This window comes from Sus scrofa, chromosome 2 (assembly GCF_000003025.6).
Source record: "Sus scrofa isolate TJ Tabasco breed Duroc chromosome 2, Sscrofa11.1, whole genome shotgun sequence".
NCBI lineage: Eukaryota > Metazoa > Chordata > Mammalia > Artiodactyla > Suidae > Sus > Sus scrofa.
The window spans coordinates 55,409,984-55,424,755 of record NC_010444.4 but is presented as its reverse complement, the minus strand read 5'-3'; positions in this window follow the sequence as shown (position 1 = coordinate 55,424,755).

Genomic DNA, 14,772 nt, shown 5'->3' with positions numbered 1-14,772 from the left:
TTCATTAGTTGTTCTGTGTGAATCAACTACATGCAGTATTTTATTTTAATGTGTTTGTGGGAGAAGTTGAGCACCATGTCTTACTCCTCTGCCATTTTGATCCAACCCACATCTTTTTAAATTATATCTTTGTCCAGATATATGCCCAGGTGTGGAATTGTTGGATCATATGGTAGTTGTATATTCAATTTTCTAAGGAACTTTTATACTGTTTTCCATAGTGGTTGTACAAATTTACATTCCTCCCATGACTGAATGTAGCATGTTGTTTAGTCTGCATATAGCGTTTTGTTTTTTTTTGGGGGGGGGTGGGGGGAGAGTGGTCCTTATATCATATTAAATGCTATTTTAATTGTTTAAATGAATATTATTTTCCATCACAGCTGGTTTACAGTGTTCTGTCAATTGTCTACTGTACAGCAAAGTGACCCAGTCACGCATATATATATACATTCTTTTTCTCACATTATCCTCCGTCATGCTCCATCATAAGTGATTAGATATAGATCCTAGTGTTATACAGCAGGATCTCATTGCTTATCCATTCCAAATGTAATAGTTTGCATCTATTAGCCCCAGATTCCCAGTCCATCCCACTCCCTCTCCCTCCCCCTTGGCAACCACAAGTCTGTTCTCCAAGTCCATGGAATTCTTTTCTGTGGAAAGTTTCATTTGTACTGTATATTAGATTCAGATATGTGATATCATATGATATTTGCCTTTATCTTTCTAATTTACTTCACTTAGTATGAGACTTTTTAGTTCCATCCATGTTGCTGCAAATGGCATTATTTTGTTCATTTTTATGGCTGAGTAGTATTCTATTGTGTATATATACCACATCCTATTAATCCATTCTTCTGTCAATGGATATTTAGGTTGGCTACATGTCTTGGCTATTGTGACTGGTGCTGCAATGATCATGTGGGTTTGTGTGTCTTTTTCAAGGAAAGTTTTCTCTGGATATATGCCCAAGAGTGGGATTTGTGGGTCATATGGTAGTTCCATATTTAGTTTTCTGTGGTACTTCCATACTGTTATCATAGAGGTTGTACCAATTTACATTCCCACCCACAGTGTAGGAGGGTTCCCTTTTCTCCACACCCTCTCCAGCATTTGTTATTTGTGGACTTATTATTGATGGCCATTCTGAAAGGTGTAACGTGGTACCTCGTAGTAGTTTTGATTTACATTTCTCTAGGAGGTTTTTTATCCTTTCTTTTCTTGTGTTTGATTTCTAATTTCATGCCATTGTGGTCAAAGAAGAAGTTTGAAATAATTTCTATACTCTTAAATTTGTTGATGATAGTTTTGTGCCCCCATATGTTGTCAGTCCTAGAAAATGTTACATATACACTTGAAAAGAATGTATATTCTGGGATTTTTTTTTTTTTTTTGGATATAATGTCCAGAAAATATCATCTGAGTCTAATCATTCTTTTATGACATTTAGGAACCCTATTACCTATTTTTTTTTTTTTTTTTTGTCTAGAATACATATCCATTGATTTGAGTAGGGTGTTAAATTCTCCTATTATTTCATTCTTATCAATTTCTCCTTTTATGCCATTAGTATTTTTTTTTTTTTGAATTTGGGTGATCCTATATCAGGGGCACATATGCTGAAGAGTGTACTATCCTCTTCTTGAACTGGTATTTTTTTATCATTTATTTTTCATTATGGGCTTTGTTTTAAAGTCTATTTTGTCTGATATGAATATTGAGACTCCTTCCCTCTTGTCATTTCCTTTCACAAGAAATGTGTTTTCCACCCCCCTATTTTTAATTCATGTATGTTCCTTGCCCTAAGTTTAGTTTCTTGTAGGCAGCATATTGTAGGCTCTTTTTTTTTTTTTTTTTTTTTTTTAATGCAGTTTGACACTCCATGTCTTTTGATTGGAGCATTCAGCCAACTGACTTTTAAGGTACTTATTCATAAATATTCATGTATCCCTAACTTAAACCTTGTTTTCCAACTGATTCTATGTTTTGCCTTTGCTACTTTCTTTTCCTTTTTGTGGTTGGATGATTTCTTTCTTTTTATGCTTGTATTCTCTTCTTTTGGGTATTTGTGAATGTTTTGCTTATTTCTGATTTGTGGTTGCCCTGTTTTTCAACTCTGTTAATGTCTTTCTATACATGCTTGCTTTAGACTCTTCATGTTTATTATGCTCATCTTATCTTTTTTCTCTTCCTTGTGTTTATCATCACTTTCATAAATAGTTTTTTTTTTCTTTGATGTGTATACTGGCTTATTTAAATGAATACTTTTCAAATTTGATTTCCTATATATTATAGTTTCTTACTTCTTTCCTACTTGGAGGAAAACTTTCAACATTTATTTTAAGGTAGTATTAATATAGCTGTATTCTTTTAAATTTTTTTGGAAAAATTCATCATTTCCCCTACTTTAAATGATAATCTTTCTGGGAAGAATATTCTATGTTGCATATTTTTGCCTTTTAGAATATTGAATATATCTTGCCACTCCCTCCTCACCTGTCATCTTTCTGTAGATAAATTAGCTGATAACCTTATGAGATTTTCTTTATTATTATTTTTTCCTTTTTCTCTTGATGCCTCATCTTTAACTTTTGTCATTTTTATTATAATATGTTTGGGTTCATCTTCTTTGGGGCCCTCTTCTTACTGTATCTGGATATCTGTTTCCTCCCTTAAATTTAAGGAAGTTTTAAGTAATAATTTTGCCAAATATATTCTCAATCCCTTTTCTTTTTTTTCATTTTCTGGAATCCCTTTTATTTGTAGATTGGAATATTTTATATTATATAATAGATCTCTCATATTGCTTTCTTTTTCTTTTCCTCTTCTTCTTTTTTTTTTTTTTTTTTTGCCTGCTGTTATGATTGGGTGATTTCCATTAGTGTATCTTCCAAGTCACTTACTCATTTCTCTCCATTTCTCTTTTTTTGTTGTTGTTGTTCTATGCCTTTAACAGAGTTTTCATCTCTGCAAATGAATTTTCTAATTTTTCTTTGCTCCCCATTATAGTTTCTGGCTCCATTTTAAAGTAATCTGTTTTACCGTTGATATCTCTTCTTAATTCCTTCAGTATTTTCATTACCTCCTTTTTGAACTTGGTATCTGTTAGGCTGCAGAAGTCTAGTTAATAGTTTGCTCCTTCAGGGGCTTCCATGAGTAGCTTGTAAGGATTTAATGATTTTTTTTGGCAAGAGGGCTGCTTTTGGTTTAGATGTTGGCCTTTCCTCAGTGTGTATAGGCCATTATCCCCTTGATGGGGTATGTGAATGTGTATGGCCTGAGTATGCTTTCAGAGTAATAGGGACAATGGATGGCACATGCAGATAGCACCTGGTCCCTGGGCCCTTGGCAGTGGCAGGGACCCACAAAGAAGTGGAGACAGCAGCCTGCTACTGGTTGCAGGGCCCTTGGCAGTGCAGAGGTAGGTAGCGGTGGTGGCCAGAGCCCTTGCAGAGGCAAAGGTATTGTGTGTGCTTTGCCAGGGAGGTGGAGGCAGTAGGCAATGCTTGGTTGCAGGGCCCTCTGCAGCAGCAACCCCTGTGGTGACTGGGGTGTCAGGCAAGCTTAGTCATGGGATCCTCAATGGTGGAGGTCCATGCCAACCTCTAGAATCTAAGATGGCTGTGGCGGTTTGGACCCACCCCCATAACCCAGGCAAAGAAGATCCCTGTTGCCTGAGAGTCCATGCATGTGCAGAGAAAGAAGTTCCTATGGCAGACCTGCCTCCCTCCTCTTGCATATCCCAACAATGTTCCTTGCCTCTCTGGCAGACTCAGGCCTCCTCCCACACTTCTTGGCTGTGATGCACTGTTCCCTAGTCCCCTCAGGCTATTTCCACACAGCCAACACTATTCCCCTCCCCCATACTGACCTCCAATTCTCACTGCCCAGTCCCAGCCCAAGTGTTTCAGTCTGTGGTACTTGGAGCAGTAGTAGTGATCATCTGTGTGGCACTCTTGCTGCTTTTCCCTCCTCAGAACATCTGGGATGTGCATTTTTATGAGTCTGTGAGGGTCCCCTCCTGTCCAACTGATCTCTCTGATGGTCTGGTGGCCTCTCAGGTTGTGGAATCCTTTATCCTTTCATAGCTCCCTCTCAGGAGTGCTGCTCCCTTTCAATTTTCTTTTTTCTCATTCTCCCTTTTGTTCAACTCAGTTATGTGAAAGTTTTCTTGCCCTCTTTGGAAGTCTGAAGTCTTCTGCCAGTGTTCAGATGTTCTGTGTTGATTGTTCTATATGTAGATTTTTTTGATGTGTTTGTCAGACAAGATGAGTTCCATGACCCACATTGCTGTAACCTTGATCTCCCACCCAGTTGATATAACTTTTAGAATATACAACTATACTGGGTAAGAAATTACAAAACTATAATGGAAAAACTAACAATTTCATTCGTATCAACTGGAATTAATTAGATGGAACTAAATAAACTGATAAATATGATTTATAATTTTACAAAATTTTTGAGCACATTGATAAAATATACCATTGCAAACTGTGATGAAAATTTTTCTTTTTCTCTGTATCTGAGCTACCAATAATTTATCTTCTTCAGTTGGCTCCCCTGTGGTGCCCTTGTTTACAGTAGCTTACAACTAAGTTATACTAATTATTATTAATTTGCTCTCATTGTTTTAAAATTATTTATGTCTTGTCACTCTCTGATGAACTATGTGATTATTACTGTTACTAGCCATATTTCTTATATGCTGTCTATTTTATAAGATAGGGTTTTTTTTTTTTTTTTTTGGTCTTTTTGCCATTTCTTGGGCCGCTCCCACGGCATATGGAGGTTCCCAGGCTAGGGGTCTAAACGGAGCTGTAGTTGCCAGCCTATGCCAGAGCCACAGCAATGCAGGATCCGAGCCGCATCTGCAACCTACACCACAGCTCACGGCAATGCCGGATTGTTAACCCACCGAGCAAGGGCAGGGATCGAACCCACAACCTCATGGTTCCTAGTCGGATTCATTATCCACTGTGCCACGACGGGAACTCCCAAGATAGATTTTTTTTATGGTTTGTTTGCTCATGCTCCATGTGGAAATTCTTGGGCCAGAGATCAAAGCCACAAAACAGCAGTTACCCAAGCTTCTTAGTGAAAACAGTGGATTTGCTCTACCACAAAGGAATTCCTTATAAGATTGTTTCTTGGAGTTCTCATTGTGGTGCAGTGGAAATGAATCTGACTAGGAACCATGAGGTTGTGGGTTTGATCCCTGGTCTCCCTAAGTTGGTTAAAGATCTGGTATTGCTGTGAGCTGTGGTGTAGGTTGCAGACATGGCTCAGATCCTGTGTTGCTACGGCTGTGGCATAGGCCAGTAGCTGTTGCTGCAATTCAACCCCTAGCCTGGGAACCTCCATATGCCACAGGTATGGCCCTGAAAAAAAAAAAAATTGTTTCTTGCATAACCCAATGTATAACTAGGGCTGTGACAAATTTAATTATTACTGTTACTCGTAAGACAATTTATCATATATATAACTCTACATACAAAAATTATAATAGTGCAACTCTGGATCTGGTAAGAAAAAACCAGAGAAAAACTTCCTTGGATCATATAAACTAATAAGATAGCCAATCCAGAAAAATATTAATTATCAACTGGGTCTGATCCAAAAATTACCTCCTAGAATGGCATATCAATAGATTATTCACCCAATCTATAAATGAGCCTTCCAGAACCCTGGGACAAAATTAGTCATAAAATGCCTCCAAAGTATTGGCTAAATTGATGTCCAAGAACAGGTGCTGTGGACTAAAAATGCCTTCTTGCCTATCAGCAAACAAATGATGTTGTGGTCATTAAGCCATCAGTCACTACAGTCTTCCCCAGTGGTGAGCCCTGAGAGAACCCAGGGTGGAAACAAACATGTTGCAAGCCACCAAGCCATCAGTCACTGAGGTCCCCTTAATGGTGCACCCTAAGGGAACTTGGGATGGGAAAGAACAGGATAATACTGGACCTATGTAGTTAAAGTGCATATCAAAGGAAGAATTTCAATGACCTAAGACTCCCCTATTTTCTCGTACCTTGAAGGCTGCTAAATTTATTAACTTGAGATGTCTCTTTTTCTTTTAATTAACAGTAATATTTTGATTGATACAGTTCTGACTACCTAGTTTTTGTTCATCTGCATATCCTGGCTCCCTCTTACCTATTTGGAACAGTCCCTTAGAGCTATCTGAGCAGTTACTCCCAGGCTGGTGCACTCAGAAATTCTGCTTAATAAAATATAATTTCAAATTTTAGGTTGTGCATTTTTTTTCAGTCAACAAGTGATATGCATATATACTTAGACATGACCAGAACTCAGTTAAAGTAGTGTTTATATTATGTTGCCAATAAAAGGAGACTTGGAAAAATCAGCCTAATACCTTGATTATAAGATTCCAACAAAGCAATCTGAAAAATAATGTGTATGGTAATCAATATTCTTGCTGCCCTTAAGAAAACATCATTCCAAGTTTTATGCAAACAGATTAGTTATACTGTGATTATCATTGGTTAAAAAAATGGGGTTAAATGAAAGAAGAATTATCTGTGCATCTTTGTGGATACTGTATTCTATTAACAATATTTACACTGAGGTTTGTTATATACCTGTAAACAGGACTGTATCTTGAATTTATCTGGTTTCCCCAAATATCTAGCTATAATCTTCCAAAGTAATATTTAAAAATTTCTCCCATCTCTCTGATTTAGACTCAATAAGAACAAAGGAATCACTTGAATCTCCTTGAAATTGACTGTACCAGTTCCTCCTATCCAAGTTATACTCAAATTTTAATAACTTGAACCTTCTTTCTATACTCCCCTGTTTAAAAGGGTTACTTCTGACTCTAGAACCTGCACACCAGCTAGAAATCTCCAAATCAAATTGATAAAAAGGAGAAGTAGCTGACAACAATGTAGTTTGCTTCTACTCTAGGTGCAAGATCAGGATTTCTTACTTTAACTAAACATAAAACTCTTTTTGCTTTTCTTATTTTTTCATTCAGACATTGATCTGGAATGATAACATCACCACTCAAATGTCCCAGGCCGTCATTAAGGCAACTTTTTTAAACTGCTGAATTTGTTATTAAAAACTCTGATCTACTGATTAAACATGCCACTTTAGAAAAGTAGCTTGTGCCTCAATAGAATTCATTCTTGTCTATACTTTATTGATATAATACTCAAAATAAAGATAATCCCCATAAATGTGATGTATTTAGAATTTGTGCTTATATTTTTGTAAGAATTTAACCACATTCCATTTGATCTATTAATTTTGGCCAATATAATTAGAGCCAAGAAAACAATTAATATATGCAGCCATATTACACTTTGCACTTACTGAACAACAATGCATAAAATACATGACACATAAAGTTTAGAAACATATTGGAATGGCCTAAGATCAAATCACTGTTGCACATGAGTTTCTATAGAGATATTTAAATAGACATCTGTAGACCTAAAATACTAATATGTACAATTGCTCAGAAATTTTCAAAGAAGTTTACTTAGAAAACACCTGCTTATGTGATGATCATTGGATTGCTGTCAGCTCATCAATCCAGTGAGTGTGTGAAAGTGTGGATATAATAAAAAGTACTAATCCTAATTTTATTTTTATTCTTAGCACAGAAGAGGAAGGACTCCTCAGCAATTGCTTAAGAGTAATTTATTTAGAATTAGGTAGTTCTGTGAGTTTACATTGTGTCTCAGTGGCTAAAGAATCTAACTAGTATATATGAGGATGCAGGTTCCATCCCTGGCCGCATTCAGTAGGTTAAAGGATCTGGGATGGCTGTGAGCTGTGGTGTGGGCTGCTGAGGCAGCTTGGATCTGGCATTGCTATAGCTGTGATGTAGGCTGGCAGCTGCAGCTCTGTTTGGACCTCTGGCCTGGGAAATTCCATATGCTACTGGTGTGGCAAAAAATTTAAAAAAAAAATGGAGTTAAGTAGTTCTATTTATACTAAATAGTTAATTAATCAAGGCATATCATTAGCCAGTGAACACCGAAAACAAAACTTTATTTTACTGAAGTTGATTTAATAAGCTATATAACTAATTTACAATAAAATAGACATTCTTTTTTTTTTTTTCCCCACTGTACAGCAAGGGGGTCAAGTTATCCTTACATGTATACATTACAATTACTTTTTTTTTCCCCACCCTTTCTTCTGTTGCCACATGAGTATCTAGACAAAGTTCTCAATACTATTCAGCAGGATCTCCTTGTAAATCTATTCTAAGTTGCATCTGATAACCCCAAGCTCCCGATCCCTCCCACCCCCTCCCCCTCCCATCAGGCAGCCACAAGTCTTTTCTCCAAGTCCATGATTTTCTTTTCTGAGGAGATGTTCATTTGTGCTGGATATTAGATTCCAGTTATAAGTGATATCATATGGTATTCATCTTTGTCTTTCTGGCTCATTTCACTCAGGATGAGATTCTCTAGTTCCATCCATGTTGCTGCAAATGGCACTATGTCATTCTTTTTTGTGGCTGAGTAGTATTCCATTGTGTATATATACCACCTCTTCCTAATCCAATCATCTGTTGATGGACATTTGGGTTGTTTCCATGTCCTGGCTATTGTGAATAGTGCTGCAATGAACATGCAGGTTCAGATGTCTCTTTTAAGTAGAGTTTTGTCCAGATATATGCCCAAAAGTGGGATTGTGGGGTCATATGGAAGTTCTATGTATAGATTTCTAAGGTATCTCCAAACTGTTCTCCATAGTGGCTGTACCAGTTTACATTCCCACCAGCAGTGCAGGAGGATCCCCTTTTCTCCACAGCCCCTCCAGCACTTGTTATTTGTGGACTTATTAATGATGGGCATTCTGACTGGTGTGAGGTGGTATCTCATGGTAGTTTTGATTTGCATTTCTCTTATAATCAGCAATGTTGAGCATTTTTTCATGTGTTTGCTGGCCATCTGTAAAATATACATTCTTAAATTTAAAAAATAGATGGGCTATTCAAACACTACTGAAAAAACTTTGTTTTTTACATGAAGCCTTTTTTATTTAAAAATTATTTTATTTTTTAATTTAATTTGTTTTTTAATGAATTTAATTGGAGTATAGTTGATTTATAAAATTGTGTTAGTATCCAGTGTACAGCAAAGTAAGCCAATTATACATATATATCCATTGCTTTTCAGACTCTTTTCCCATATATGTTACTACACAGTATTCAGTATTTCTTTGTTACCTATTTTATATGTAGTAGTGTGTATCTACCAGCCTACACCACAGCCACAGCAATTCGGGATCCAAGCTGTTTCTGCAACCTACACAACAGCTCATGGCAATGCTGGCCCTTAACCCACTGAGCAAGGCCAGGGATCAAACTCACAACCTCATGGATCCCTGTCAGGTTCGTTAACCACTGAGCCATAATGGAAACTCCCTCATGAAGTTCTTTTTAAACTTAACCCTTGTTATTATACAATTCTGACAATAGATCTGATTGTGATTAGCTGTGAAAAGATAGTAAAACTGATAAAAGCAACTGCTTATATTGTCTATGAACTAATATTCTGGATTTATGGTGAATAATAAATGACCCTAGCCTCACTTAAATCATCTCGTGAACTATAATGAAAATAATTATAATATTTTATAATTAATACATAATGACAGTTTATTTGAATTAGAAATATATTTGAAATATAAGAATAATTCTTTTAGCTGCGATTGAACAAAGACATTTGTTGAAGAAAACAAAGTTGAAGGATAAAAAATGTATTTGTTAAATGTGAGGGTTCCTTTTACTCACAGCCTGTGAAATATCTTCTAGAAGTGGGAAGACTGCAGCCAGGAAGAGATTGCTTTAAAATAGCAGAGATATCATAAATTATATTCTTTAGGAGTAAAGATGTTTTCATATAATAATACAACCACATTTTATTAGTCACATAGAAGCTGGCACTATTGTAGGAACCCATGTGGAAGTTTTAGTTACTGTTTGGATTGAAATTATTCAAGATTTCATGTAATAAGTTTAGGAAATGTGTGATATAAGAGTTTCTTAACTTAAGAAACAGAAGATTTTAAATAGAGTTTGAGGTTGAGTGAGTGGCTGCACATTTTTTAGAATCATTTTCACCAAAAATAGTAGATGATGGAATGGAAAACTGAAAATACTTTCAGAGCTGACTGAAAAATGTAATTTTTGAATGGGAAGTGAGATAAGAGTCTTGAAAGAGATAAGGCCTAAAACTATTGCAGTATGATTTACATGTTCTCAAGTAATACTGAAGAATCAACCTAATGCTTACAAACCCCAATCTGCAATAAAGATTGTGGAGGACAGCCTTTCTTATTTCCTGTTTATTATAATTATTTTCATGAATGAAGAATGGTTACATGGTACCCATTATAATCCTTTTTTTTTTTTTTTTTTTTTTTTTGTCTTTTCAGGGCCATGCCCATGGCATATGGAGGTTCCCAGGCTAGGGGTCTAATCGGAGCTGTAGCTGTGGGCCTACACCACAGCCATAGCAATGTAGATACAAACCACATCTGTGACCTACTCCACAGCTCCTGGCAATGCCAGATCCTTAACCCACTGAGCGAGGCCAGGGATGAAACCCACAACCTCATGGTTCCTAGTCGGATTCCTTTCTGCTGTGCCACAATGGGAACTCTGGTACCCATTATAATCTTGATGCCACTTCCTTCATTCTCTTAAGCCTACATGAATCCAAAATTTAAAATCAAAGCCTAGAAATCACTTGCTAGATTTTACATGAAAATGTTAAGTGAAAAATATAGTGAAGGTTAAAAAATGGCTATTATTATCTATCTATAATAACATTTATGTGTATATACACATATTACTAAATAATTTATAGAATATATAATGCATATATATATATAAAATTAGAAGAATAAATTTTAGACATAATCCAGGTGACTAATCACCTATTTTGATATGGTTATACATTATTATTTTTAAGTACAAGCTACATAAAATTGAAGTGTGCTATGCTTTTAATTTTTGCATTTTAATTCCTTTTTCCACTTGTACACCTGAACTGCTTTTGTGTTTTATCTCATATTTAGCTTATAACATCCTATGTTTATTTGTAACTGTTATACTTTAAAAATATAAGTTCAAATAATTATTTTCTTTAATCTAAGCTTACATATCTTATAAGTAGATAAGCTGGAATTATATCTAGCTTTAAGCCTAAACACTCTCCAATGTACTTGTGTAATGAAACTGAATAAACATATTCTCGCTGCAAAACCAAATCTGAAGTATGTATTCTTATAATTAGTTTCTGCCTTGAAGATGTCTACATAATTACCTATTTATCTAATAATGCTGATTCACTGTTGTAAAATATCACTTAATAATATGAATTAGAAGAACAAAAAATATACACATACAAATATTCTCATATTCTAGTTCTCTTTAGGTCATAAAAAAGTTCTCAAAATGTACACCTTCTAAAATTCAAAATACATATTACATGGATATTAATTACTGTCAGTAAAATTCCTAAGTCAGTAAGTTAATATAACATATTATGTATTCCTTGTTGTCTTTAGTAGAACATATTATGGAAATATATGAAGGAATGCAGAATCTCATCTAGGATTCTATGTAAGGATATTGTGAAGAACTAACCCAAGAACCCTTGGGTGATGTGATTCTGATTCTGTGAAAGTCATTTTACAATGTTATTAATTTGAGAAAATTGATGTTAATGCAATATAAACTGTATTATAAACATTTAGATTGATATATAATAAGTCCATTTCCAAGAACTACAATTGAGGTGTTTTCCCATTGGGGCTTATGGGCTAAAGACCCATCATTATTTCTGTGAGGATGTGGGTTCAATCCTTGGCCTTGCTCAGTTGGTTAAAGTCAATCTTTATTGCATGCTGCAGCATAGTCACAGATGTGGCTCAGATTTTGTTTTGTCATGGCTGTGGCATAGGCCTCAAGTGCAACTCTGATTTAACCCCTGGACATGGAATTTCCATATGCTGCAAGTGTGCTCATAAAAAAAGAAAAAAAGGAAAGGAAAAAAGAAAAATCTACAATTGAGTACTGTAGCTAATTCATTAAAAAAAAAAAAAAACCTCTTGGTAAAATTGACCTGGTAACTTGGTTAACTGTTTTCCCAGCCCTACTCATTAGGAGGAAGGAAGGTCAGTTTGGGGGAAAGTCCAACATTTTAATTTACTTTAGAAATCTTAAGAAGACGAGTTCCAAATTTCTGTGAAACCAGGTAGAGAGTGTCATTGTGTTTTAGAGCCTTTTAGAGGTCTAATCTGATATTTCTTCTAATTCATGCAACAAAACTAATTTAAGGAGGCTCATTAGATAAATTTACACTCTTGCTGAACCTCCATAAATAATCATACCAGCTTTATTTTGTAATCATGAAAATACTTTGTTGAGAAGAGTTTTGATTCAAAGAAAAGTGAGGGTAGGGTCTAAAAATCTGTGCTTCAGTGAAAAATCCTGTATCATTCCGACTCTAGAAAACACTCTTCCATATTTTCAAACTCAATCTTGAATAACTCATTTCATATTTTTGTGATTCAGTGTTATCTTTTTAATAATAAAACTATATATTTTTAAAAAAATATATCAATCTCTAAAAGGAGACTGTTTCTGGAATTTTCTTTCCAAATCTAAAAATAAACATAGGGACAAAGCTACCTTTCCACAGACAAGAAAATCATGGACTTGGAGAATAGACTTGTGGTTGCCAAAGGGGAAGGGGAGGGGCTGGGAGGGACTGGGAGCTTGAAATAAATAGATGCAGGATGTTGCCTTCGGGATGGATTAGCAATGGGATCCTGCTGTGTAGCACTGGGAACTCTGTCTAGTCACTTATGATGGAACACATAATGTGAGGAAAAAAGAAAGTATACATGTATGTATAACTGGGTCACCATGCTGTACAGTAGAAAAAATATATATATAAATGATTTTTAAAAATACAAAAAAAGAGAAAGATCTGCAATGAACTTGATGAATATTAACTTTAAGAGATGTGATATATGATTCATTTTGAAACATAGGCGTATTTGTGTGGTTTTATTTATCATACATAATAGATATAACTACAATCTTAATCACAGAGCAAATAATATAGTTGTTCTATTGCAAATGAAATATTCTAGGCTTCTAGGTAGAGAGTTTTGTGTTGGGAGCAAAACATGAACTGTATTTCTTCTAGAAGTTTTAGAAGACAGATTTTAAAAATATGTCTGTGGTGGTTGTGAGTTAGTAAAGTGTAAACACAGAAATAATTGCATTTTAAGCCATTTCACATACATTTTTGGCCTTCTACTACCTATATAGAATTTCTAGTTTGATGACTTCAATGGTTTTATTCCTTTTTTTTTCCTTTGGCTGAACCCATGGCAAGTGGAAGTTTCTAGGCCAGGGATCAAACCTGCAGTATAGCAGAGACCTGAGCTGTTGTAGTGACAACACTGTATCCTAACCTGATGTACCATAAGAGAACACTTCTTCTTTCTTCTTTTTCAGCTCTTTTTTTCTGTTGGTTGGTAAAAATGAACCAACCTCATTTCATATTTATTACCTCAAAATTTGTAACATTCAAGGGATAAAATAGGTGAGCTAGGGGATGCATTTAGTTAGTTAGATAGATAGATAGATAGATGATTGATCAATCTGGGAATCCATTTTTAAGTCAAGTCACTTCAAATCTCTGAATCTCAATTTTATTATCTATGAAATGTCAATTGTGGAGTCAAGAGATAGTGGTCAAGATTAAATACAAATCCTAGAACATATCCTGACACATTACAGGTGCTAATCTTAAGAAATGGTCAATAGGAGTTCCTATCGTGGCATGGCAGAAATGAATTCAACTAGTATCCATGAGGATGTGGGTTTTATCCCTGTTTTTGATCAGTGGGTTAAGGATCTGGCATTGCCGTAAGCTGTGGAGTAGATCTTAGAAATGGCTCAGATCCTGCATTGGTGTGGCTATGGTATAGGCTAACAGGTTTAGCTCTGATTTGACCCCTAGTCTGGGAAATTCCATATGCCATGGGTAAGGACCTAAAAAAGAAAAAAAAAAGAAATAGTCAATAAAAGTTTAAACATTTATCTTCTCTTCCATGTAGGAAATTGGCCAGATTCAGAACTTGTTTTGTTTTTTGTTTTTTTTTTTCTCCTTCCCATTAAAATTCTTCACATTATTTTAGCTCTTTTCTCATATGCATAATGTCATTAGTGCTGATAAATTGGAATTTTTTAGGGAATTTTAAAAAATCAGATATATTGAAAATATTTGTACATGGAAATGGGTTAATTATTGCTTTTTCAGTGGATTTTTAATTCACAAAATAAAAGGCAAAGGAATGTTTTTTTAGTTTTGTTTTCACCTAAGAAATTCTGTCCTCTTCACTTTAGATCTTGAAGTATTCAAAGCTAATGTTCAGCAGTTAAAATGCAATCTTGTCAGTTACAAGAGTCTCACATGACAGAATACTAGAACAGCACAACATGAATTACTGAAAAATGCTCCATTGGCAGATATGGTACATGAACTCAAATGCCAGGGCTGATGTGCCATTCATTGCTTCATTTCTTTACTTTTTTTTAAACTTTTCTTATTTTCCTTTTTTTTTTTTTTTAAGGCAGCACCCATGGCATATGGAGTTGCCAGACTAGGGGTCAAATCTGAGCTGCAGCTGCAGGCCTATGCCACAGCCATAGCAATGCCAGATTCAAGCCATGTCTATGACCTATATCAGAGC